A 24,836-nucleotide genomic window follows, 5' to 3' on the forward strand; every position below is an offset into this window, starting at 1 on the left:
GCATGGCTAGGGCATCGCTGGAATCCTTCCACCCTCGTGGGAGCGATTGCTCGGCAGAAGGAGCCAGGCTCACTCGGAGGGAAGCATCACACTTCATCGTCCCCATGGCCGCTAGGAGTTAGATCAGAGAGGAAGAAGAGAAGGAGCTAGAGGAGGGATAGAAGGCACTGCGTCCCTAGGGCCCCTCTTTATAGCCCCAGTCGATGCGCTGTGAGTGGCTCTGAGCCCTTCGATCGGCCATACACGCCTAAAGAGGCCTCAGGGAATCAGCTAGGTGCTCCTTCGATCCCCGCAACGCGCCTCACAGCGGTTGTGTGATGGTGGCCACACAGTAAAGGCAGAGTCAGGAGGGCATTGACAATGAGTCAAGTCCCCGCTCCACTTTCCACCAAGCGTGCCACCCACTCTACGCATGCCTCCCCGCGGGACTCAAGGGGATTCGACTCCCCTCGGGCCCACTAGCCGCCATCAATGGCCTGGATCCGCGCGCAGCAAGTGTCGCTGGCTCCTCCTTTTCCAAATCTGCTCCATTTGGCCCTAACACCCCATCTCCCTAGACAAGGTGGGACGGCGTGGGAGCGCACGCCTTAACTCCTCCATCAGGCATGATGGCCCAGACGCCATCAAACCGCCTGTACGAAGCGTTAGTGGACAAGACGTGCCCAAAAGCCACCACGACCATTGACAAGGAGGCCCCACGCTGGCCTCAGGGGTTATGTTGGCTCCCCAAATGGAGCAACTCGACCTCCCTGATCGATGGGCGCTCGGGTGGCGCACCCCCAAAAAACAACCAACTGCCTGGAGTTGGGTTGGGAGCCACCGAGCGATGGACCTAATGAGGGTCCCCCGCCCAAGCTCGGTGCGCTCCCCACGCCCCAACCTATGCCTGTAGAAAGTCGGCCCCAAAAGGCCATCTCGAGAGGATCAGGGGCCTGCTATCAAAGCCCCTAGAAGGGCATGGCTGCTGCTGGTATAAATTAATGCACACATAGTTAATCCACAAGCACACGGATATTATATCGATGTATCACTTCACCGAGAGTACCCAGTTTTATATTGAACTCGAGAAAATGTGTGTGAGAATAACCAAATCTAACTTAACCCAATTTCACAATCAAGGCTAGATAATAGGAGCATAGAGAAGACTGCTAAGGTCTTCTAGTTCTAACTTCGGTAAGCTTTATCTTCTATTGTTCAATTCTGGTGATATTACCAGAGAAAACACAGGCAAAGTATGTTCCCATGCCATGCCTAGAGATTCTCTTTTTCTCTGTTTAAAAGATAGAACCTCTGAACGAAGTCTGACTACCCTAGAGATGGGAACGAATTACAAGCAAAATCTAGAACACAAGGCTTCCCAATCTCCTTGTCTACTCCCTATGGTGAGGTTATACCAACGTTTAGCTTTTCCCGTAAAAGAGAAGGGAAAAAGCTTCCATCGTACGGTTTCGTCTGACATGGGGCATGCACAGGTTTGCTCAAACTCATTTAAGTGGGAATAGGGGTTTTCATCATCTTCGCCCAAAAAGGGTTGATCCTAAACCATGTTAATCAAACGTGGGCGAAACTCATAGCCAGGTCTTAGGATAGGCTTTGAAGACTCTTGTGGCTGCAAGCGTGCGCTCGTGGGTGTACCATATTGGTAGATAGGGGTGGATTCTAGATCCATGGTAAAAAGAGAAGATAAAAGAATAATGATACAAGGTTAAGCTAGGCTCGAAGTTAACTCAGCAACCGTTTCCCTGGTAACGGCGTCGGAAATGCTTGTTGGTATAAATTAATGCACACAGAGTTAAACCACAAGCGCACGGATATTATACCGATGTAGCACTTCACCGGGAGTACCCAGTTTTATATCGAACTCGAGGAAACATGTGTGAGAATAACCAAATCTAACTTAACCCAACTTCACAATCAAGGCTAGATAATAGGAGCGTAGAGGAGACTGCTAAGGTCTTCTAGTTCTAACTTCGATAAGCTTTGTCTTCTATTGTTCAATTCTGGGGATATTACTAGAGGAAACATAGGCAGAGTACGTTTCCTATAGTAATAAAGTCCTGCTAGGCCTACTAACGGGAGGTGTACTACAAAGGATTCAATGAGGCTATAAGAGTCACCCTCGTGAGCTACCACCGATCCAGAAAATAGGGTCCATCCACGGGTAACCAAGTCTAAGCACCATGCTTACACTACAAATACTACTTTAACCTAGGAGCTACAAGGATTAAAGTACTCAAAAGAGAGTCACAAACCTGAAGAACAATATAAACAAGATGCTTACTTAAATTAGAAGTCGATTACCAGAAAAATCTCAGAAAGCAAGCTCAAGAAAAACTTGATTCTGCCAGGGTACAAGCCATAGAGAGAGCACCGACAGGCCGAGTGTGAGGGGTACGACCCCGGATACCCACAGCAGACCACATGGGCTGCGCCCCTAGGGGTGGTCCAACCCACAAGATGAAGCCTTGCGGAGCACGGCGCTGCTCGGCGTGTCCCGCAAGACATCGGAAAGATATCCTAAAGATACTACGAGATCTGTTAGGATACGTACGATTCCATGATTCCTGTAATCTGTTATTACTTTTCGGTTTCTCCTAGATCTAACCGACTTATAACCCTACCCCCCATACTATATAAGGCGGGCAGGGTCCCCCTCCAAAGAGGAGGCAATGTCACGCAATATCATACGATAGCCAATACAAACCAACAAATCACAGGAGTAGGGTATTACGTCGTATTGATGGCCCGAACCTGTCTAACTCTTGTGTCTCTGTTGTCTTCTTGTTCTTAATCTCGCACATCCCTCCGATCAATATACCATCATGGGGATCCTCCTCGATAGACTGCCGAGCATATTTAGTCGACAGTTGGCGCGCCAGGTAGGGGGTGTGTGCTGTTTTATGGCGAACAAGATGGTTTTGATCTCATCGGCCCTTGTTGACAACTCACCGCCATGGCTCTCATCGACCTCATCAATAGCTCGCCATGGCTCTCATCGCCTTCATCGATAGCTCACCATGGCACTCGCTGACCTCGTCAACAGCTCGCCATGGCTCTCGTTGCCCTCATTGATAGCTCCCCATGGCTCTCGCCGACCTTGTCAACAGCTCGCCATGGCTCTCGCTGACCTCGTTGATAGCTTGCCATGGCTCTCATCGCCCTCGTCGATGACTCGCCCTGGCTCTCTTCGCCCCTCGTCGATGATTCACCATGGCCCTCGTCGATGACTCGCCACGGCTCTCGCCGACCTCATCAATAGCTCGCCATGGCTCTCGCTAACCTCATCGACAACTTGCCATGGCTCTCGTCACCCTCGTTGACAGCTTCCCATGGCTCTCGCCAACCTCATCGACAGCTCATCATGGCTCTCGCCGACCTCGTCGACAACTTGCCCCGACTCTCGTCGCCTCTCGCTGACCTCGTCAAAACCTCACCATGGCTTTCGTCGGCCCTCGTCGTCGACTCACCACACCTCTTGCTGGCCTTGGCTCTCATCGACCCTCATCGTCGACTCGCCATGCCTCTCGCCAACCTCGGCTCTTGTCGACCCTTGTCGATGACTCGCCATGGCTCTCACCGACCTCATTGATGATTCACCATGGCCCTCGTCAGCCCTCGTCGATGACTCACCATGGCTCTCATCGTCCCTCATCGATGACTCACCATGGCCCTCGTCGGTCGTCATCGACAATAATCAAGCTAAGTCATGCTTTAATATTTTTTTAATATTCTCCAAACTTCGTATGTCTCTATGAAATTTCTCCATGCTATTTTCTCCATAATTGTTCTCCGAATGATTTTTTCCTACGAGTATACCATCTAAAAGATGACATACAATTTCGCCATACAACTCGCCGACCAGCCACATTCTCACTCGCGTTATCCAGAAGTAGCCCTGTCCTCGACTTCACTCCTACACGTGCACGAGCCACGCTCTGTGTTATGGACAGTCAGTAGTGGCTCCTTGGCGACGCTCTCTCTCTTATGCATACATGGGTGCTAGCCACTCCGCGCTATAGAGTATGGGCTAGTCGAGGCTGGTGACATGATGACAAACCAACTGGAAGGAAAATTTTCATATTTAAAATATGAACAAACTCCAAATAAACACAATGTTTATTTACTCCGCTCTACTGCCTTCATCACCGAATTCATATATTTTATTTTTACATCATGTACTACCCGTTCTCCATATTTTCATTACAGTGGCTTAGTTCGGTTGTCGAGCTCATCTTTCATGCTCGGGGACTGGATCAATCGGGAAGGACAAGAATATCATCATTCGGGTGGTCGGACCACCTGGCAGACGGACTTCACCGCCAACTAATTGGTCGGACACTTAGGCTCTCACTTCTCCTCGACGTTTACTCTATCACCGACCAGTTAGCTAGACTACTCGGCGCTCGATTCTTTGCGAACCAGCTGGTCAGATTCTTCATCGCTTCATCATCAGCTACGCTGGGGACTCCTTGGCATTCGACTTCTTTGTGGATCTTGTTACATCTCATCGGTGCGCTATCAAGTTGCTCCATGATGTTCGGATCAGGGTGCTGATCTTGGGTAGTACATCGAGAGTCTTGATACACACGTGACAGATGACGCTAGCAAGCTTTCAAGATTCTTTCTCTGACCCTGCTACAAGATATCTTCAAAATCTTCCAGTAGGCTCGGGGACTACGTGTGTATACGTCATCTGGCGATGACTGTACTTATTTCTACACCAGTTTCTAGCTAAGCTGGGAACTAGGTCGGCGTTTGAAGACTGCTACTTTGGACCCTAGCACCACGTGACCACGTCACCTACTGTCAGGCTCGGGGACTAAGTGGGCACACTTCACCTTGCGGTGAATGTGCTTTTCTCATCTCGGAGCTATGCCCGGGGACTGGCTGCCTGCTCAGCTGGTCTTCTACTATTCTTCTACTTTGGACCCTAGTACCACGTGACTACATCACCTACTGTCAAGCTCGGGGACTAAGTGGGCACACTTCACCTCACGGTGAGTGTGTTTGCTTTATTCTGGAAGACTCCGCACCTCCTGAAGTTGAAAAAGATTGTCTCCCTTTCTCATGGTCGGACTCTAAGTGGGCACACTTGGTCCACTGCGAGGTAATTTTCAATTTTGAACTTGAAGCTCCTTACATCCTTATGGCAAGCCTTACTTGGGATACGCTGCTTATCGACGGTTCACAACTGCTCGGCGACGGTTCGCAACTGCTCAGCGATGGTTCACAACTGCTCGGCGAGGGTTCACAACTACTTGGCAACTCATCACGGTGGTCGGACCATGAGTCTGACTGCTCGGCTTTGTTCACACCTACTCGGATAAGCTCAAGACGGCGTTGCACAACGGATACAAGGCACTCGGGGACTAGCTGTGGGGGGTACGACCCTGGATACCCATGATAGACCACATGGGCTGTGCCCCCAGGGGTGGTCCAACCCACAAGATGAAGCCTTATGGAGCACGGCACCGCTCGGCGCGTCCCGCAAGACATCGGAAAGATATCCTGAAGATACTACGAGATCTGTTAGGATATGTATGATCCCATGATTCCTATAATCTGTTATTACTTTCTGGTTATCTCCTAGATCTAACCGACTTGTAACCCTGCCCTCAAGACTATATAAGGCGGGCAGGGACCCCCTCCAAAGTGGAGGCAAGATCACGCAATATCATACGATAGCCAATACAAATCAACAAACCACGAGAGTAGGGTATTACGTCATGTTGATGGCCCGAACCTGTCTAACTCTTGTGTCTCTATTGCCTTCTTGTTCTTGATCTCACGCATCCCTCCGATCAATATACCATCGTGGGGATCCTCCTCGGTGGACTGCCGAGCATATTTAGTCGACACTGGGACTCCTCCGAAACTCTTATCTCTCACTCTACCTCTCTATCTCTAATATAAGACTAGATCCTATTGAGGACTAATCTTCTCTTGATTGCTAGCTCTGATCCTGGTGGACATATAATTAGGGTTTCTGGCTTCTCAGCTCTCAGGATCAAATGAGGCATGCCCTGAGGGGGGTGCAAGCAGATATATATAGCCCGAAGCGTCAATCCCGAGCCCTCGGATCAAACCGACTTGAATAAATGGCGGAGATGCAATCCTTAAGACGGTGGAGAACCGACATAGCAAGGAGGCTGACAGGTGGGACCCATAGGGGATGGGCGCCCCACATGTCAGTGACATGTGTCCCGCTTCGGTGATTCACCTTCTAGAGTCTTATAGAGTCTTCCCACATCGGTTACTCGGTGGAATTCTATGATTTCCTTTGACAAATAGGTCCTCCCTGGCGATTTTTTGATTAAATCCTGCTGAAAACACATATTCACCAAAACTCATGGAATTTGTAAGTTTAAACCCCTAAGTCTACATTGGTGATCCATTTTAGTCATTTATACAAGTTATATTGATGGTTTATGATGAATGTTAACTACCGTCAACAGGCGCGCCAAGTGATTAGGTGGCCTCGAGCTAGAGCCTAGACGCTCTAGATCACCCGACCCATGGTAGGTCCTGACCAAAAGGAAGGGTGCCCCTGGGCCTAAAGTCAGTAACTCCGAGATGAGTTCACCGAACCCTCGCTCGGGTCACAGACCTATGCGACATAGGAACAGAGAAGGGGCCAGCACTGCTACCACTTGGCCCTGATAGCCAAGCACCCCTATCACACCAAGGGCAACGGGCCCACGTAGGGCAATGCACTGCTGTCAGCAGAAGCTATCCCCACCATGGCTAAGTTCGGTAACCAGAAGATCGAGTTCAGCCCTTCATCGCCATCACGAATTAGGCCAAGTGAGGCCACAAAGGGCTCGGGGGCTGAAAGCTCTAGTTCAGTTTTCGTGAATTGATGAAACCCTAAGTGTTAACCTAGTTTATCAAAGTGATCATGAGATAGATAGCACTATTCCAAGTGGTGGAGCAATGGTGAAGATCATGATGATGGTGTGGTGACCATGGTGATCAAGTGCTCGGCTTGGAAAAGAAGAAAGAGAAAAACAAAAAGCTCAAGGCAAAGGTGATACTTGATAGGAGCTTTTTGGTTTGGCGATCGAGACACTTAGCGAGTGTGATCACATTTAGGATCGATAGTCGTGTTATTAAGAGGGGTGGAACTCTTATCGAAGTGCGGTTATCAAAGTGCCACTAGATGCTCTAATTCATTGCCTATGCATTTAGATCTAGTGGAGTGCTAACACCCTTAAAAATATTTGTGAAAATATGCCAACATACGTGCACAAAGTGATACACTTAGTGGTTGGCACATTTGAGCAAGAGTGCAAAGTTAGAGTTGAGGAGGCGCTGTTTACAGTGATCGGACGCTGGACCGGACGCTGAACCGGTGCGTCCGGTCAATTGGTGCATGGTGGCGAGGCCTCGATCGAGTGACCGGACTCTAGCGCGAAGTGGTGAACGAATGTGCAGGGCTTGGGTCTGGTTGCTGCTGACGTACGCTGACGTAGGGTTGCTGGACTTAGCGTGCAGCGGTTGTGAGGACCGGACTTAGCCCTGAGTCCAGTCATCCACCCTCGGACGCGTTGGGTCATGGAAAGGAGGCTCAGGGAGCTCTCTGGAAGTGATCAAACACCATGTTGGTGGCATGTCCGGTCATTCCCTCGGTGCATCAGGTCATAGTGTTGGGCGCGTGGGCTTGCATGCGAGCGAATGCGGCATTGGGCGCGTCTTGTCGTTGATCGGCGCGTCCGATCACAACTTGACCACGCGCGAGAAGGCTCTCGACCGTTGGAGATCGGGTGGCCATGGTTTAAATGCTGGACACATGGCTGGCATCCGTTGATCGGACGCTGGGGACCGAGCGTCAGGTCGTTTCGACCTGCGCGTCCAGTCGTTCCGTAGACAGCTACAGTGAGGGGGCAATGGCTCTATTTTGTTTGCCCCTCTATAAAAGCTATTCGGCCGACTCAAGCTCACTATCTTGGCCATTTGCATTGACATAGCAACCTTGTGAGCTTAGTCAAAGCCCTCCCACTCATCTTCATCATTGATTCATCATCTTTGTGAGATTGGGAGTGAATCCAAGTGCATTGCTTGAGTGATTATATCTAGATACACTTGGTGTTCGTGTTTCGCTGCGGGATTCGCTTGTTTCTCTTGGTGGTTGCTGCCACCTAGATGGCTTGGAGCAGCGAGGATCGTCGAGCGGAAGTTGGTGATTGTCTCCGGCTTCGATTGTGGTGATTGTGAGGGGTCCTTGACCTTTCTCTGGTGGAGAGTCAAAAGGTACTCTAGTGGATTACTCGTGGCTTATGTGATCCCCATCTTGTGTTGGTTGTGCGGCACCCGATTGTGGGTTTGGCGTGTGATGCCAATTAGCGCGTAAACCTCCAAGTGAGTGAATCGCCACAACGAGGACTAGCTTGCCGGCAAGCAAGTGAACCTTGGTAAAAAATCTTGTGTCATCTTATCCCGAGGATTTTTTTGTATTCATTGTGATTGATTGGCTCCATCATATTGTGATTGGCTCTATCCTCGACACGACGGTACCACATCACCTCTCTTGCATTTACATTTCTAGTGTTGCTTCGCTCTTTAGTGTAATTAGTTTTGAGAGCAAGCTTGTGTCGGGTCTAGTGGTTAGTGTGGCTCTTTAGTAAGTGTTTAAGAGCACACTAACTTAGTGTACTGACATAGCCATTGTATGCTTAGAGATCATAGTCATTAGAATTGTGGTAGGTGGCTTGTATTTTTTAGTAGGTTAGCGCAACACTTGCTTCGCCGTTTAATTGTCTAACATCTTTGCTAAGTGTTGTTGTAGAAATTTTCAATAGGCTATTCACTCCCCCTCTAGCCATTAGGACCTTTTAGAGGATCCTGATGAGATCCTAACATATGGGTATATTAAGCCTCGAGATCAATGGTTCCCGACCAAAGGGACCCCTCGGCCGACTCCTCCAGGATCGCCCGGGGGCTATACCCATCAGGTACGCTCGCGCACACCCTCCGACGAAGAAACCTGACCAAGCCTGGGCTTGGCGTAGCCCTTGCCCAGGGCTCGGGGGCTCGCCCAGGCCTCAGGCTCCCGATCGACGACACGCTCGAGCTTGGGCCTTGGCTCCTGCCCGGCTTGCGACGCTAGCCAAGGTCCGGGCACAAGAAGACAAGCCCCGAGCTATCGGGGCTCGGGGGCTCCTAGACGCCACGCTCCAGGCGTGGCCTTGCCAGCCACTTCCGCGACAGGGCCACGCACGGGGTATGATATAAGAAGACAAGCTTCCCACGGCCTTCAGGGGCCAGGCGGCTCCCGGGCCCGCGCATCAGCCTCTGGAGCCGACCTCCTTCGCCACCAAGAAGACTACAGAAGGTCCACCTGGGGGAGGCCGGTCCAAGCCGACACAACTTGACACGCAGAGTGTCAGAACAGAGCAGTCGGACGACGCCCAAGGCTTCTTCGGCTCCACGACACCGCCACGGTTCACAGAGCGCCGCTGCAAGACCCTCCTGGACTCCGGCGTATGTTGACCATAGACTCATCTCCCCAAAGTGCCATGTACCCGACCTATCTCATTATATAAGGGATAAGGTCGGACCTAGAGGAGAGAGGATGATCGAAGACAGATCATTCCATTCCTCATTCCATCCGCTCCTGCCTAGCACCGAGAGCATTCCTCATTCCATCCGCTCCTGCCTAGCACCGAGAGCAGGGGCAACCTAGAGAGAGGCCGCAAGAGCCCCTCCACCGCATCCCGCCGTCTTCCTCCTTTTCGACGAGGGAAAGGCTCCACCGACGGCGAGGCGACCTTAGGATTAGCACCGAGCTAACTCCCCACCAAATCTCTCTTTACACTCTGTTGTAACCCCCGATTTTGGGTGCTTTTGAGTATAAGGATCATCAGCTGCTGGACGTAGGGCATCGATTGGCCCGAACCAGGATAAACAGTTGCGTTCTCTCTGTGATTCTTGTGTTCTTGAGTCCACCCGAGCCACCGGAGACACGTACTCTGACACCGACTTGAACAACTATGCTTGCCGCGGTTCCAATCCCGCGACAGTGTGGTAGACACTTCAAAGTTCATATGTATAGGTGAAGCTTGGAATAAGATATTATTGCTATCAACGGATTCATCGGCTCATTGAAAATCAAATTAGAAGAAGACCATCGCTAGAAATTATTGGATTATATTGGTATGGTGGCCGAAGGTATCAAGCTAATAGCCGATGGGAGACAATTACAGTTTGACGCCTGTACAGCCTCCATATTTGTTGCTGTCGAAGCCTCCTGAGAAGCACAAAACTGAGCTGTACAGAACTGAGCCGATGTGCTGTGCAGAAAATCAGCTGGTGAGTTGTAAAGAACATCAGCTGACGCGCTCATACACCCCACATCTATGGATTTGATTTAGAAAAATACTATTATATCAAGACGGGCGGCGGATGGGATGGCTTTGAATTGATCATGCATGGCTTGTTATTATCTAGCGTGACGCATCGGCTATTTCTTCGTTTCCATTGTTCCATGATACTCCGTCAATCCTGATATAGAGCCGATGCAGTCTTCAATATTGCAACCAGATATCATCGGCTGAGGAAAGAAGATTATCGGACCGAAATAGTTCAAAGCATGAACATTCATAATCCGAACTAAGGGGACTTATGTTTACACTAAAATTTGGTAAGCTTATCCTAAAAAGGAATAAATCGTCCGATGATGTCAAAAGCAAGAAGATTTTCTAGTTGAGGAATATTTAGGGACCGGTCAAGAAATATTATTTAATATATTTTGGGAGAAGCAATGTCCGAGACCTCTTCACGTGAAGGGAAGCAAAAGGAAAGGGAAAATGCAAGCGTGATGGGCTTGTGACGGTTGATTAAATTATTTCCTAATATTACTTGGCCAGAAGATAAAAGCGAAAGGAAAGGCAGCAGCGTATGGGAATACAATGAAGCATTATTTACGGAAGTATGCCGAAGAGGAAAGTTCTGTTGCAGCGTATCTATATGCTGGAGATCACACGTATAATATTTGGCCCCAGGCTACACAAGGAAAATTAATACATATTCTTGGATGGAGACGTGAAGCTTCTTGATTGGCCGTGCTTAGTCCATGCATGAAAGGACAGGAAATTGGTTGACGTCTCTGGTTGCCAATCGTGAGAAGATATATGCAAACTGGAGCTCATTCGATCAAGGAAAAGAGGGAAACATGCATGCTCGGCTGATTAGAATTTCTACGTACGTAGCCAAATGTGGTTGGCCGAGTATGAGTAATATGTTTTTCCTTTTATTTCTAGGAAAGTTTGTGTCGTGTCCAATTAGGACTTTGCATTAGCCTAGGGTATAAATATAAACCTCCGGCCATTGTAATTGACATCCACACATCAATCAAAATTAGTTTTTACTTTTTTTTTTTTGGCTTCACGTCAACTCTTAGGAGTAGGAGTAACGTAGATCTCGGCGAGTTCTTCAAGTAAGCAGGGCTACATCAGCTGATTGACCTCCGGCTTGTTTATAAGTATCGTCACGACTTATAATATCTCTTGTAAGGCCGCATCAGTTGATTGATCTCTTGCAAGACGTAGTACATGTTAGTTATCGATTTTTATCGGTAGTTATAAGGCTGCATCAGCTGATTAAGAAAGATGGGAGTTAGAATCTACGGGTCTTTTCATTTCGACCTGGTTTTGAATACAAAAAATATCTGAAGTATCACGCCTTACATGGCTTTACATAACTTTATACCTAGCTCGATACAGCCATGCAAGGCCCACATGATAGACACAACAAATAAGAGAACCAAATTAAAAGATCGTTTCACTCGCCCTTCCATCTAAAGCCAGCCATCACACATCACACGTTCTTACCCTCATTCGAGACATCACACATCACGCCTTCCCGCCTGCACGTCACACCTTCTACTAGCATCGTTCCACGACACCGGAAAGGTTACTGCTTATCTGTACTCGGCCAAATATACTGTGTGCTGGCCGGAAACCCGGTTTACATGACTTTATACCTTGCTGGATACACCCACGCAAGGCCCGTGTGATAGACATAAACAGATAAGAGAACCAAAAGACAGTTTCACTCGCCCTTCCACCTAAAGCCAGCCATCGCACATCACTCATTCTTACCCGCATTTGAGACATCACACATCACGCCTTCCCCCTGCACGTCACGCCTTCTACGGGCATCATTCACGACACCGAAAATGTTACTGCTTATCTGTACTTAGCCAAATACCGTGTGCCGACAGAAAACCCATGACTTGGATACACCCACGCAAGACCCACATGATACACATACAAATAAGAGAACCAAAAGACCGTTTCACTTGCCCTTCCATCTAAAGCCAACCATCGCACATCACGTGTTCTTACACGCATTCGAGACATCACACATCACGCCTTCCTGCCTACACGTCACGCCTTCTACCAACATCGTTGCTGAGAAAAAAAGGTTACTGCTTATCTGTACTTGACCAATTTTTAAAAAAATATTATGTGCCGACCGAAAACCACCCGTACTAAAGATTGCAACCAAGAATTGAGAGGGAGGAAACAATCAGGACTCCTTTGATAAACGGCACCCGTCTGTCAGCGTCTGGTGAAACGCGGCGGAGAAGAGAGCCCGGGTGCAAGAAGCATTTAAGCTCTTAGGATTTGGGAGCCGCAAGCTCGCAACACAACCCGACGGGCTACGGCGTCCGACAGACGGAAGGGCAGGGCAGGGCAGGGCAGGGGGCGCTCATCCTCTTTTTAGGCTTGCAAAAAATTGCAACCCGATGAATAGTAGCACTTTCGTCTTATTTGGTAAATATTGTCCAATCGTGGACCAACTAAGCTCAAAAGATTCATCTCATGATTTTCAACTAAACTATGCAATTAGTTATTTTTTTTATCTACATTTAATGCTCCATGCAAGCGGCTAAAAATTAATGTGATGGAGAAAGAGTAAAAAAAAATTTGGAGGTGATCTAAACAAAGCCATATTTTTTTTTCCAGCTCAGGAAAGGAAACCGGCAGCCCCCCGTTCCCGTTTATTAGCTGAGCTCGTACACGGGCCGGCCCTCTCTCGGTGCGTGCGTGGCTGCTGCGGCAATACACGGTGCGGGTGGGGGGAGCGAGGCGGCGGCGACGAGGGTTTTGCTGCTCCGCACACCGCGCGCAGCGGCGACGCGACCGCAGGTCGTCGCCGCCCCGGATCGAGGAGGCGGCGGAGGCGCCTGTGGTGGTTGTGGCGGCGGGACCGTGAGCGGGAGCGCCATGAGGGGCGGCGGCCGTGGCGGCGGCGGGAGGCAGCCCTCCTACGCGGCGCCGGACGGGTCGGATGCGGCGGCGATCCCGGCCGCCTCCAGGAATATGGTGCAGAGCCTCAAGGGGATCCTGGCCGACCGCTCGGAGGGCGAGATCTACGCCACGCTCTGCGACTGCGGCATGGACCCCGACATAGCCGTCGAGAGGCTCATCTCCCAGGGTACCATACTCTCTCGCTCTCTCTCCCCTCGCGGGCTCCAATTGTTTAGCGTGGACGTTGTCGTGCGATGCTCGTCAGCGCTAGGGTTTGATTTTTTTTTTCTTCGCGCGGTGATTTGGCGCGGCGCAGATACGCGTGGTCTGTGTCGTATAAGTCGTAATAACCCCACATTTTGGACGGTTGCTGTTGAATTGCTTGCCAATCTGGTCTGATTTTGCGGATGCTGTACGCTGTGACTTGTATTTGCTTGCCAGTTTAGGCTCAACGTGACTGTGAAGCATGCTGGGAAGTTTTAATTTGTCATGCCTTCAGATTTGAGAAGACACTTCTTTATTTTTGTCAACGAGCAACCCTTTTTTGCATTTATGGATGTGTCTTTTGCAACAGATTGTGCCACCACCCCATGGTGTAATAATAGGAGGGGGAAGGTGTGTCTGTGTGTGGGGGTGGGGGTGTGTGGGTGTTGTGTGTGTGTGTGTGTGTGTTGTGTTGGGGGGGGGGGGGGGGGGGGGTCAGTTTACTGTAGTACATATAAATCCTGATTCATACCCCATCGTAATCCAGCTGTGTTGCAGGGTCATGATACCTTGCCATATATTGGATATCATGTAAACAGATAACTGTTGTGCCATAAACATGCCTTTTATCTTCAGCAATAGGATGTGTTTAAGCTCACTCATGTATTGCCTACCCTTTTCTTGGTATGGAGTTTGCTATCTATTTATAACTTGGCATAGGCGCATTATCTATTTTGTTGTAAATTGATATGTACCAAGTACCATATATTTGTTGAATAGTAGAATTTTCAGTAGTTTCAGTGTGGAGATGCTTGGGTGCCAGATACCTAAGGTTGCTTCAAGTTATGAAAGCCTTCCATTAGTCCTGCTCATTCGTTTTTTTGTGATTTGTCCTATTCTAAATGCACCATCTAATCCTTACTTAGCCATCTGATATTTTCTCTGCTGGAAATAAATCACTACATGTATGACTGATGTGTGTGTGTGTGCGTGTTGTGTGTGTGTGTTGTGTTGTGTGTGTGTGTGTGTGTGTGTGTGTGGACCACGACTGGGAAGGAGTAAGCAAGCAGCGACTAGGTTGGGATAGGGTCTGTGTTTGGTGGTGGCCAGAGGCCGCGAAGCAGGCGACGCGGTGGCGGGAGGAGCAGGGCAGGGCGCGGCCGCTCAGGCGACGTGGGGCGGTGGGGGTAGGAGGCGAGGGGGGCCAGGCCAACTAGAGGACTGGCCTCTGGTGTGCACGATGTTATAGCGCGAAGGACACCGACACGTGGGACCATTAGTGGTTCTACAGGGCCCTACGCGAAAGTGTCTCTGCGCTGTCAGGTTTGGAACCGTGGGCCGACGCGCCAAAGGTGCGCCGCGCCCCGTGTTTTTTTTGTGTCCCGCGTCTGCTAGTGGGCCCTTAGAGGGAGCGAGTAATTGGGCTGCGCATGTAAATAAGTCCCATTGCTAGTCTTTGCCCGTTTTCTTTCAGCGTTTATTTCTTTTGAAATACTTCATCCATTCCAAATTAAGATGTTGTGGCTTTTTGAGATATACGTTATAGAATTAGGTTTACATTATGTCTATATACATAGTAATATTGGATATCATGTAAACAGATAACTGTTGTGCCTACCATAAACATGCCTTTTATCTTCAGCAATAGGATGTGTTTAAGCTCACTCATGTATTGCCTACCCTTTTCTTGGTATGGAGTTTGCTATCTATTTATAACTTGGCATAGGCGGATTATCTATTTTGTTGTAAATTGATATGTACCAAGTACCGTATATTTGTTGGAAAGTAGAATTTTCAGTAGTTTCAGTGCGGAGATGCTTGGGTGCCAGTTACCTAAGGTTGCTTCAAGTTATGAAAGCCTTCCATTAGTCCTGCTCATTCTTTTTTTGTGATTTGTCCTATTGTAAATGCACCATCTAATCCTTAGCCATCTGATATTTTCTCTGCTGGAAATAAATCACTACATTTGTGACTGATGTGTGTGTGTGTGTGTGTGTGGACCACGACTGGGAGGAGTAAGCAGCAGCGACTAGGTTGGGATAGGATCTGTGTTTGGCGGTGGCCGCGAAGCCGGCGACGCGTCGGCGGGAGGAGCACGGCAGGGCGCGGCCAGGCGGCCGCTTAGGCGACGTGGGGCGGTGGGGGTAGGAGGCGAGGGGGGCCAGGCCAACGAGAGGACTGGCCTCTGGTGTGCACGATGTTATAGCGCGAAGGACACCGACACGTGGGACCATTAGTGGTTCTACAGGGCCCTACGCGAAAGTGTCTCTGCGCTGTCGGGTTTGGAACCATGGTCCGACGCGCCAAAGGTGCGCTGCCCCATGTTTTTTCTGCGTCCCGCGTCTGCTAGTGGGCCCTTAGAGGGAGCGAGTAATTGGGCTGCGCATGTAAATAAGGCCCATTGCTAGTCTTTGCCCGTTTTGTTTCAGCGTTTATTTCTTTTGAAATACTTCATCCATTCCAAATCAAGACGTGTGGCTTTTCGAGATATACGTTATACACTTAGATTTACATTATGTCTATATACATAGTAAAGTAACGTATCTAGAAAAGCCAAAATGTCTTATAATTTGAAACGGAGAGAGTAGTCCTTTTTTCTATATATATATATATATATATATATATATATATATATATATATATATATATATATATATATATATATATATATATATATATATATATATATATATATATATATATATATATATATATATATATATACCGAATAGCAATGAGCCAAAATTTCTTATTTTTTTGGACCGGCCTCTCCTAGATAACTCCATGAATGTGGAAACTATCTTTGTTTCTCTCTCTCTCTCTCTCTGTGTGTGTGTGTGTGTGTGTCTTTGTGTGGATTGCTTATGATTAATCTAACTCTTTTTTTATTCATGTCTATCCAGATACTTTTCATGAAGTGAGAAGAAAGCGGGATAAGAAAAAGGAGGTTAGTAGATGCATGAATTCCTTGTATCCCCAGCTTTTCTACAGGTTCATTGTTTGCATTTCGCCCTTTGATTTTTGTTTGAGAGTTTCCTTTTCACTGCAATGTGAGTATAGGTTCATTGATTATGCAAGCTTGCATTGATTGTAGGTTCACCATTTGCTTTTCCATCCTTTGTTTTTTTGTGAGATTTTCCTTTTCACCGCAATGTGAGTTTAAGGTCATTGATTGTGCAATCTTGCACTGAATAGGAGACTTAGGTTCCTCCCATGCTATGGACTGGCTGATATGTCGTGTTGCTGTATGGTGCCATTCTTGCTTGATGAAGAATCAGCATACTACTATTAACTGATCAGTTATTAGCTTAGCAGTAGCTTTCCATTGTACTTGCTTTGAAATAGATTCATGCATATATATGCCTTTCTTTGGGTACTGTTATTACACTCAAAGACCCTTTTCTGTGATCTTTAGTGCATCTTGGCATTTTGATCTGAGTCAATCCATGTCTCCAAGTTGTCTATTATTCCCCTGACAAACTTTCTCTCATCTGTAGACTAAAGTTAGTCAGGAAACAAGGCCTCGACCATTCCAGAAATCTATATATCGAGGATATAAGGCTGGTTCAGATCGAAGTGGGCGAGGTAGCATTCTTCATTTTGTAGTTTCATGTTATAACAATGTATGGTTTGCTGTTTTCTCAGTCTAACTGGTGCACTCATTTTGTTTTTCCCTCTTCATGTCAGCAGACTCTACAGGCGGTTTCATAGGCCCTGTCAAGAAGGAGCCAGAGTTACATGCTCCACTAAACTCATCAGCCTTGGATGTCAAGAAGTGACACTACAGAAACATTTTCTGCTACTGGGTATGGGCCACTTATTGGTTCTATATAGGAATCTTAGCTATATATGTTGATTGTTTTTTTAATGTTTGTTGTTTTCATCGTTTCAAGTCAATTTCTTCTCTCATCTCTCACTGTTGCCCTTTTCTTTATTTGTTTCTCTCTTTCTTGTGATTTGTAACTCGTTTTGGGTTTCATAGCTAGTTTACCCAACTTACTCCAGACTGGTATTGTAGTTGTTGAACTGTTGCATTAATTTAGTTATTCCCTTGTACTTATTTTTTGTTTTTGCATCATTTGTTGTCCATTTGTCTATTTGATAATTGAAGTACAACAGAATCGAAATAGATGTTTTGGCTGGTTTCCTATTAGACCTTTGATCTTAATGGCTATAGTTCATTTCTGGTGTTCTCTTCACAAAACACAGGTTCAAAGGTGGATAACACAGATCATATGTCAAATATAGGTCCTACAGAACAGAGTGGAGTAGTTTTTGACAAACCAGAATGTCATTGTTGGTTTTTTTTTTTTACTTGTCATCCTAGAATGCGTGCAACTGAAGCCTTTCTTCTGTCACACGAAAATAATGTTTTCAAGGCGTTGCTTTGTCGTCGCTTTGTCGTCGCTTAATCGCCAAGGCGCTCCACGCGGGACGCCACAGCAGACGACTTGCCTTACGGGGAGGCCTCTGTTCTGGGCGGCGGGAAAACGCGTGAGATGGATTGGAAACGGCGGGGAAAAGTGAGGGAGAAGGGGTGCGCGGGAGAAACAGAGTGCGCCGGAGGGAGAGAGAGAGCGGGCGCGCGGGAGATTCACCAGCAGGAGAGCGGGAGGGAAACCAGAAGCCGCAGCTCGCCCGTGCGGACGCGTTCTCCCGCGCCGACGGGAGAAGTTGCTGCCCGCTCGCCGCCGAGCCGTGCGGGCGCCTGTGCGGGCTGCGGCCATGTTCCCCCAATCGGAGCTGACCTGCAACATCTGGAGGAGGGAGGGAAGCAAGAGACAGAGAGGGACGGAGGCGGAGCGGTAGTGGAGAACGAGAGAGAGAGAGATGCGACGGCGCTGGAGAGAGGATTGGGAGTTCGAGAGATGAAGCAGGCTGCAGGAAGGTCAAAGGTGAGGGGTATATGGGCTGCCTGGTGGGCTGGGCCTGACTACTTCTTGCTCCTTCTCCTTTCTTTTCCTTTTTCCTTTTTGTTTTTCTTCATTATCTACCACTCTAAGCTGCTTTTTTAAGATTCCCTTAAGATGTTAAGGCGTCGCCTCGCCTCACGCCTTAGTCGCTTAATCGTAAGGCGGTAGTCGGTCGCCACGCCTCGCCTTACCGCCTTGAAAACATTGCGAAAATTGCAGTAGTAGCTTCATCACTAAACGTAGGTTAAGTGCCATTATATTTTTGTTATGTTTCACTAACATAATTCTAGAGAAAGGAATGGTAGAAAATGTTTATTTGATATCGTTATGATGTCCTTCTCTACAAGTAACTTGTTACGGCATTGAAGGACCTGATACTTTCTAGCTTGAATATTATGAAGAGATCATCATTTGCAGTCTCAGTTTCATATACTTTGTTTTCTTCATTTTTGCATCATCTGTTCTGTATTCTTAACTGTTTATATTATTCAGTATCCATTTTCCAGGGCAATCTGGCAGTGTCTTTAAATTTTGACAATTCACTCATTCAAATTAGACGTGTTCACTTTTTCTGGTAATTTGTAAATGTAGCTTCAAGACTTCCTTGGCAGGCTTCTAATTCTTTTAGGCTTATTATGTTTGCAGCAATGTTGCCCAGGCTGATGCTAAGAACACCACTTCTCAGCCTCCATCTCAAGTGCAGCATGGTTGGGGTGGTATTCCAGGTCGCCCTTCCATGGCTGAAATAGTGAAGATGGGCAGGCCTCAAGCTAAGGTTGGGAGCAGATCTGTTGCAAGTAGCACTGCCATGCCAGCCATTGGTGATTCAGTCATTTCCAATATACCAAATCTTGCGCCCAAGGAATACAACAGAACTGTTTTTACATCAGAAGTAGGCCATGGTGCAGCAGATAAATTGCCAAATGGTGCTGTTGAGGTGCACTCTGTACCTAAAGATGCTTCCTCACTTGATATGTTACCTTCAGCAGAGGGAACAGATGTTGAAGCCCTTTCCACGAGTTCTAACGCGCAAGGTTCATCAACGCCAGATGCCAATGAAGATGACATTGAAAAAGACGCAAATTTGGAAGAGGGCAATACAGAAAGCTTGACAACTCCTGGACTAAGTTTCTGCTTCTGGTAAAGATATACAATCAGAATATACTGAAGTTGTCAGTCATCTGGATGAAGGCTCGATAGAGAAAACAGACGACTTTCAGCTCAATGGCCTTTCATTTGAGCAAACCAAAGTAAGTCAAAATGGGCATTGTTTGTCTTACCTGTATTTCTGCATGTTGTTATTCAGCTTATATGATTCTGATGACCCTACTTACTAAGTAAATTAAGTTGTAAGTGCTTTATTTTATTTATTATGTGGATCTTTTTTGTTTCCTATGTGGCTATTACATATTCACACCTCTATGTGGCTATCACATATTCACACCCCTATGTGGCAATCACACATTCACACCCCTATGTGGCAATCACACACTCACACCCCTATGTGGCTATCACACATTCACACCCCTTTGTGGCTATCACACATTCACATTACACCCCTATGTGGCTATCACACATTCACATTACACCCCTATGTGGCCACCCTTTTACTACTTTACCTGTTACCATAGTGCCCCTTTGTAACTAAAAAAAATGGGATGACGGGCCATCTATTGTGTCACTGTGTGAGATTTTCCTGACGGTGTTCATCAAGTTTCTCATTTTGTATTACCGTTTACCTCTTTGATGGCAGATCTGAATGGAGATATGTCTACAACGACAACACAGTTTGACCATTTGACTCTGCATGAGGGACCAAAATTGTCCGATGATAATCCGGCTGTAATAATCCCTGATCATCTTCAGGTTTCAAACGCTGATTGTGCACACTTGACATTTGGTAGTTTTGTGTCTGGAACACTTGATGCATCCTTGACAACAAAACCTCTTGATAGTCATGGGGATGTTGCGACAGTTCCTGATGATTCAATTGACCAATCAGATAGCAGGTATCCTCCTTCGTTTTCTTTTATATTTTCTTCACCCCAATTTTTATCATGTAGCTCTTATAAGCCCTTTACTTTATTTTCAGAATCCATGATGACGAAAGCAAGGTGACATTAGCTCCTCCTGCTAATGAATACGCTCCTCCTGCTAATGAATATGTTACTTCTGCGGCAAACAGCAATGTGGAGAATCTTGATATCACATCAGTACAGCAATCTGAAAGAGCCAATTTCCTGGATGTCACGAGCAATACTGAATACAACCTATCATCAACCCCAGATTATGCAACTTCAGGTCCAGCGCTGCAAGATTCTGCTTCACAGAGTTATCTACAGGAAAACCGACAATTCCAGAACATTTCTCCTCTCTCAAGCTTCATGGTACATACCCATGTGTCATCCTAGCTCTAATTGCAGTGATATGTTGCAAATTTCTATGCAATTGTGTATATGCAAATTAAGTGTTGCGGTTGCTATTTTGCTTATATACCGTTATACTTTACATCTAACCCTTTGACTTGTCTGTGGGAGAGAAACCTCATAAAAGGTTGACCTAGCTCGCTTATTTTACTATTTGAAGGCGCACTAGCTCTTTGAAAAAAAAAGAAGTGTACCTGATTTCCCCATTTGCAGTTCATGTGCTATTATTAATTTGTTTGCTTTGCATTAATGTTCTCTACTAACAGCTGTTTTATTATTGTGTGTCGGCAACTAACAGCTGTTTTATTTTTTGTGTGTCTGCAACTAACAGCTGTTTATTGTTGTGTGTGTCTGCTACTAACAGCTGTTTTGTTGTTGTGTGTGTCTGCAACTAACAGCTGTTTTATATTGTGTGTGCAGCAAAAATACAAAATGGTCTCCTGTCACCAGCAATCCCACCATTGCGCGAATTTGATCCAGCATTCTCACTATTGCTCACTAATCCTCCTATGATGCCTGGTGCAATGTCGTCATCCATGAGCAATGCAACTGTTTCTACGCAGCCCCAAGAGGTACGAACATTTCACTTTATTATGCAATTTCAACTCCATTTGTGCATTCCAGTGAAGCAACAATGTATTTCTCCCTTTCTTGCCAACTTTCTACATTCTGTCTTGTTGGTTATGTTACCTATAGTTACTTGATGTTGCTAGGTAATCTGATCTGCTATAATTACGGTCTTGAAAGGGCAGCATATATTCCATTTGTTGTTGACAAACTAATGTCATAAACGAGGCTCATGTTTGCTTTAGACAACGAGCCTTTTTGTCTGTTGTATAGGTTGTCAATAGTCCTAAGATTTGCATTGGTGGAACATTTGCAGTTTATGGTGAAATACGAGGAGACGATGCATAAGATTTTGTTGTGTTGCTATCTGATTGTGATTATTTCCTAACATTTGAACTTACCATGTTACATGCAAATGATAAGTGTTAAGAATGTGGAACCTGCTAGACCGATAAACTTCCTTTGCAGTTTTTGGTGAAACATGAGGAAGCGATGCATAAGATTTTGTTATCTTCCTATTACTATTTGTTTGTGATTGTTTTTAACTTATCATTTTACATGTAAATGATGAATGCTAGAATGATAAACTTCCTTCTCTCCTAGATTGTGATTTGGTTTATGCTAATTGCACCATGTCACCATGAGCAATATAGGTAAACTAGCAGTCTTCAAATGTGATTTATATTTGGACAAAGGACAACGTTAACGCGCGACGGGTCACGCGCTCCGGGAGCGCGCGACCCCGTCGTCTACCTCGCGTCCGCCTCCTCTGCTGCCTCTTTCTCCCTCCCTGTGGTCGTCCTCCGCTGCTCCCTCCCTCGCCGTCGTCCTCGACCTTGCCGAACTCGCCCCCGCCGCCGGCCCCCGCCCCCACCGCGGCGCGCTAGGGCTTGCCGCCGCGACGGCCGCCTTCTTCCCTCCCCCTTCTCGCGGAAGATCCACCATGGCCGGCGAGTTCCGAGCTCCGGCCATGGCACCCCCCGCCCCTCCTTGGCCCAGCAGCCGCGGGCACCGCCAGGGCCCCTAAGCCGCCCGGCCTCCTTCCCTACCGCCGGGCCGGCCTGCCTCCCCCTGGCCGGGCCCTTTTATAGCTGCCGGAGTTGGGAAGGAGAGGGGGGAGGAGCTCGCTGGAACCCTAGCCACCGCCGCCGTCGTCTTCGTCTCCGGTGAGCTTAGATCCAGGAGGAGGAGGAGGCCTACCTCGCCGCCGGAATCCGCCGCCGCCGCCGGAGAGGAGGGAGGGAGGAGCTCGCTGGCGCGGAACCCTAGCAGCCGGCGTTTCTTCTTCTCTGGCGAGGGCGTGGAGGGAGAGGGAGCGCGGGGTCGCGTGGGGAGAGGGAGAGCGGGCTCGTGTCGCGTGGGAGAGGGAGTGAGGCGTGGGCGTCGCGAGGTCGCGCGAGGCATGAGCAAGGGCGTCGCGCGGTCACGCGACTGTCGCGAAGTAGCTTTTTCGTTGGACAAATCCTGATAATGAACCCGGCTACGTTGAACTTCTTTTTTAGTCTCTTGTTATTGTGGAAACTGGAACTACCATGGTCTCCAGTTTGAGCTTTGGAGTGACTTAAGTTTCATCTTTAGGCATCTGTTGTGTTTTCTCTGATTTCCATCTCAATTTAAAAAAAAAAATCAAAGGGTTAAAAATTTCCATTCTCTATCACTCTATAGTGTACACTACTATACTTATTTTAATTCCAGGGAAGATTCTGCTACTGACTCCTTTAGTGATTGATCCATTCCAGTTGTGCCAAAACGTTACTTTTATCTTATGTTCCACTTAAAACTTGTAGTCAGTTGTCTTTGCCTAATGGGCATATACATACTAATTTTCATATAGTTTTCCTAGTATATATTTTTGTTGGATCTGATATATACGTGGCACAATTCTTATTGTGTGTTTGATTCTCGCAGAATGCCAATCCAGTTGGTTTACCCAATTGACTCAATCTCATCCAAGCTCCATCATTGCTTCAGGGCCTCCACTCCCTCAGCATCTTCTTCATCCCTATGCTCAAGCAACCCTTCCTCTTGGATACGCAAGCATGATTGGCTATCCATCTCTTCCACCAAGCTATGCATATCTCCCACCTGCTGGTTTTCATCAACCATACATGAACAGTGGCTTGTTCCACCAAGCAGCAGCTGCAGTTCCCAACTCAAGTGTGAAATACCCTCTACCACAGTACAAAAGCAACATTGCCCTTGCTAGCTTACCACAGCCAGGCTCTTTGCTCTCGAGCTATGTTGGAGGCTTTGGAACTGCAAACAACATGCCCGGAAATTTCCCTCTAAACCAAAGCACAACATCAGCAACCACAACTCTTGGGTTTGATGGGACGGTCCCTTCACATTTCAAAGATGGAAATCAGTTTATTTCCCTTCAGCAGGTAACTATGCGTGAGTTTTGCATATGAGGTTGGAGAATTAGATGATTACTAACTTTCCTTATGCTGACAGAATGAAAACCCGGCAATGTGGATGCATGGAGCTGGTTCACGAGGAATGCCCCCACTTGCAGCCAGTACCATGTATGGCTATCAAGGGCAGAGTCATCAGGCTGGCCTTCGGCAGGGCCAGCTACCTTCACAATTTGGCTCTGCGCTTGGGCAGTCACAGCCAGGCCTGGGCCCTGAACACCGAAACCCTAGCGATGGTAACCTAAGTGGTGCTGCTCAGGCTAACCAAATGTGGCCAAATAGCTACTGATCCATCCCCTTGTCAACTTTTGTGGAAGGCGATCCTGTTGTGTGTGCAACGCCAGAGAGGCCATGCAATGCTTGTGGTCTGATCCAGGCACGCGGATACCGCTGTGTGCATGAGTTGCTGTCGTGACATTTTGAGAGGCTGAGAGGCACAAGAAATATATGTTCGAGCATGTTCTACCTGTAGGGTTTCTAGGATATGGCCAAAATTGTAGCGCGATCTATTTATTCAAATTCTGATAGAGAAAGGACCGTTCTTTTTCTATTTTATTTTTCCTTTTTGGTGTTTACATATCTTGCGACAATAAAACCGAAATATCTAACACAGCAGCACCATTAGTTCCTGAGGAAGCGAAAGATAGCCTATCTTTGCATCACCAGTATCGCGTGCCTCTTGGATCGAATTTTATGATTGAGATGGTTATTTGATGGATGAGTATTTCCCACTCACTGTCCTGTCAGCTGAGATTGCGGCACACATTTAGCAGCCAAATATTGGGAGCATTACCATTGGATCTCTTATACTGCATCTACTATAAGTATAAGTTGTTTTAGGAGTAAAAGAGTACCGCTGTAGTTGATTTACCTAAAAACTGTCTTCTGTATTTTTTAGGGTATTAAGGAGAAATGATGCTTTTTTTATTAGATCTTTTAAAAATTATAGGTACAGAAGATGAGATAGATCTGCTCTAGTATCTTTATCTTTTAGGTATAGGAGATTGGATAGGATATCTTTCAAAATGAGCCAAATATTGAGGAGTACTTTCTTAAGTA

At 47.2% G+C, this 24,836-nt stretch overlaps 1 pseudogene; it reads left to right on the plus strand.

The window, feature by feature from the left end:
• Nucleotides 1–13,007: 13,007 nt before the first annotated feature.
• Nucleotides 13,008–24,694, plus strand: LOC136518010 (uncharacterized; annotated as a pseudogene).
• Nucleotides 24,695–24,836: the final 142 nt, after the last annotated feature.

The sequence above is a fragment of the Miscanthus floridulus genome, chromosome 17, assembly GCF_019320115.1.
Source record: "Miscanthus floridulus cultivar M001 chromosome 17, ASM1932011v1, whole genome shotgun sequence".
Classification (NCBI taxonomy): domain Eukaryota; kingdom Viridiplantae; phylum Streptophyta; class Magnoliopsida; order Poales; family Poaceae; genus Miscanthus; species Miscanthus floridulus.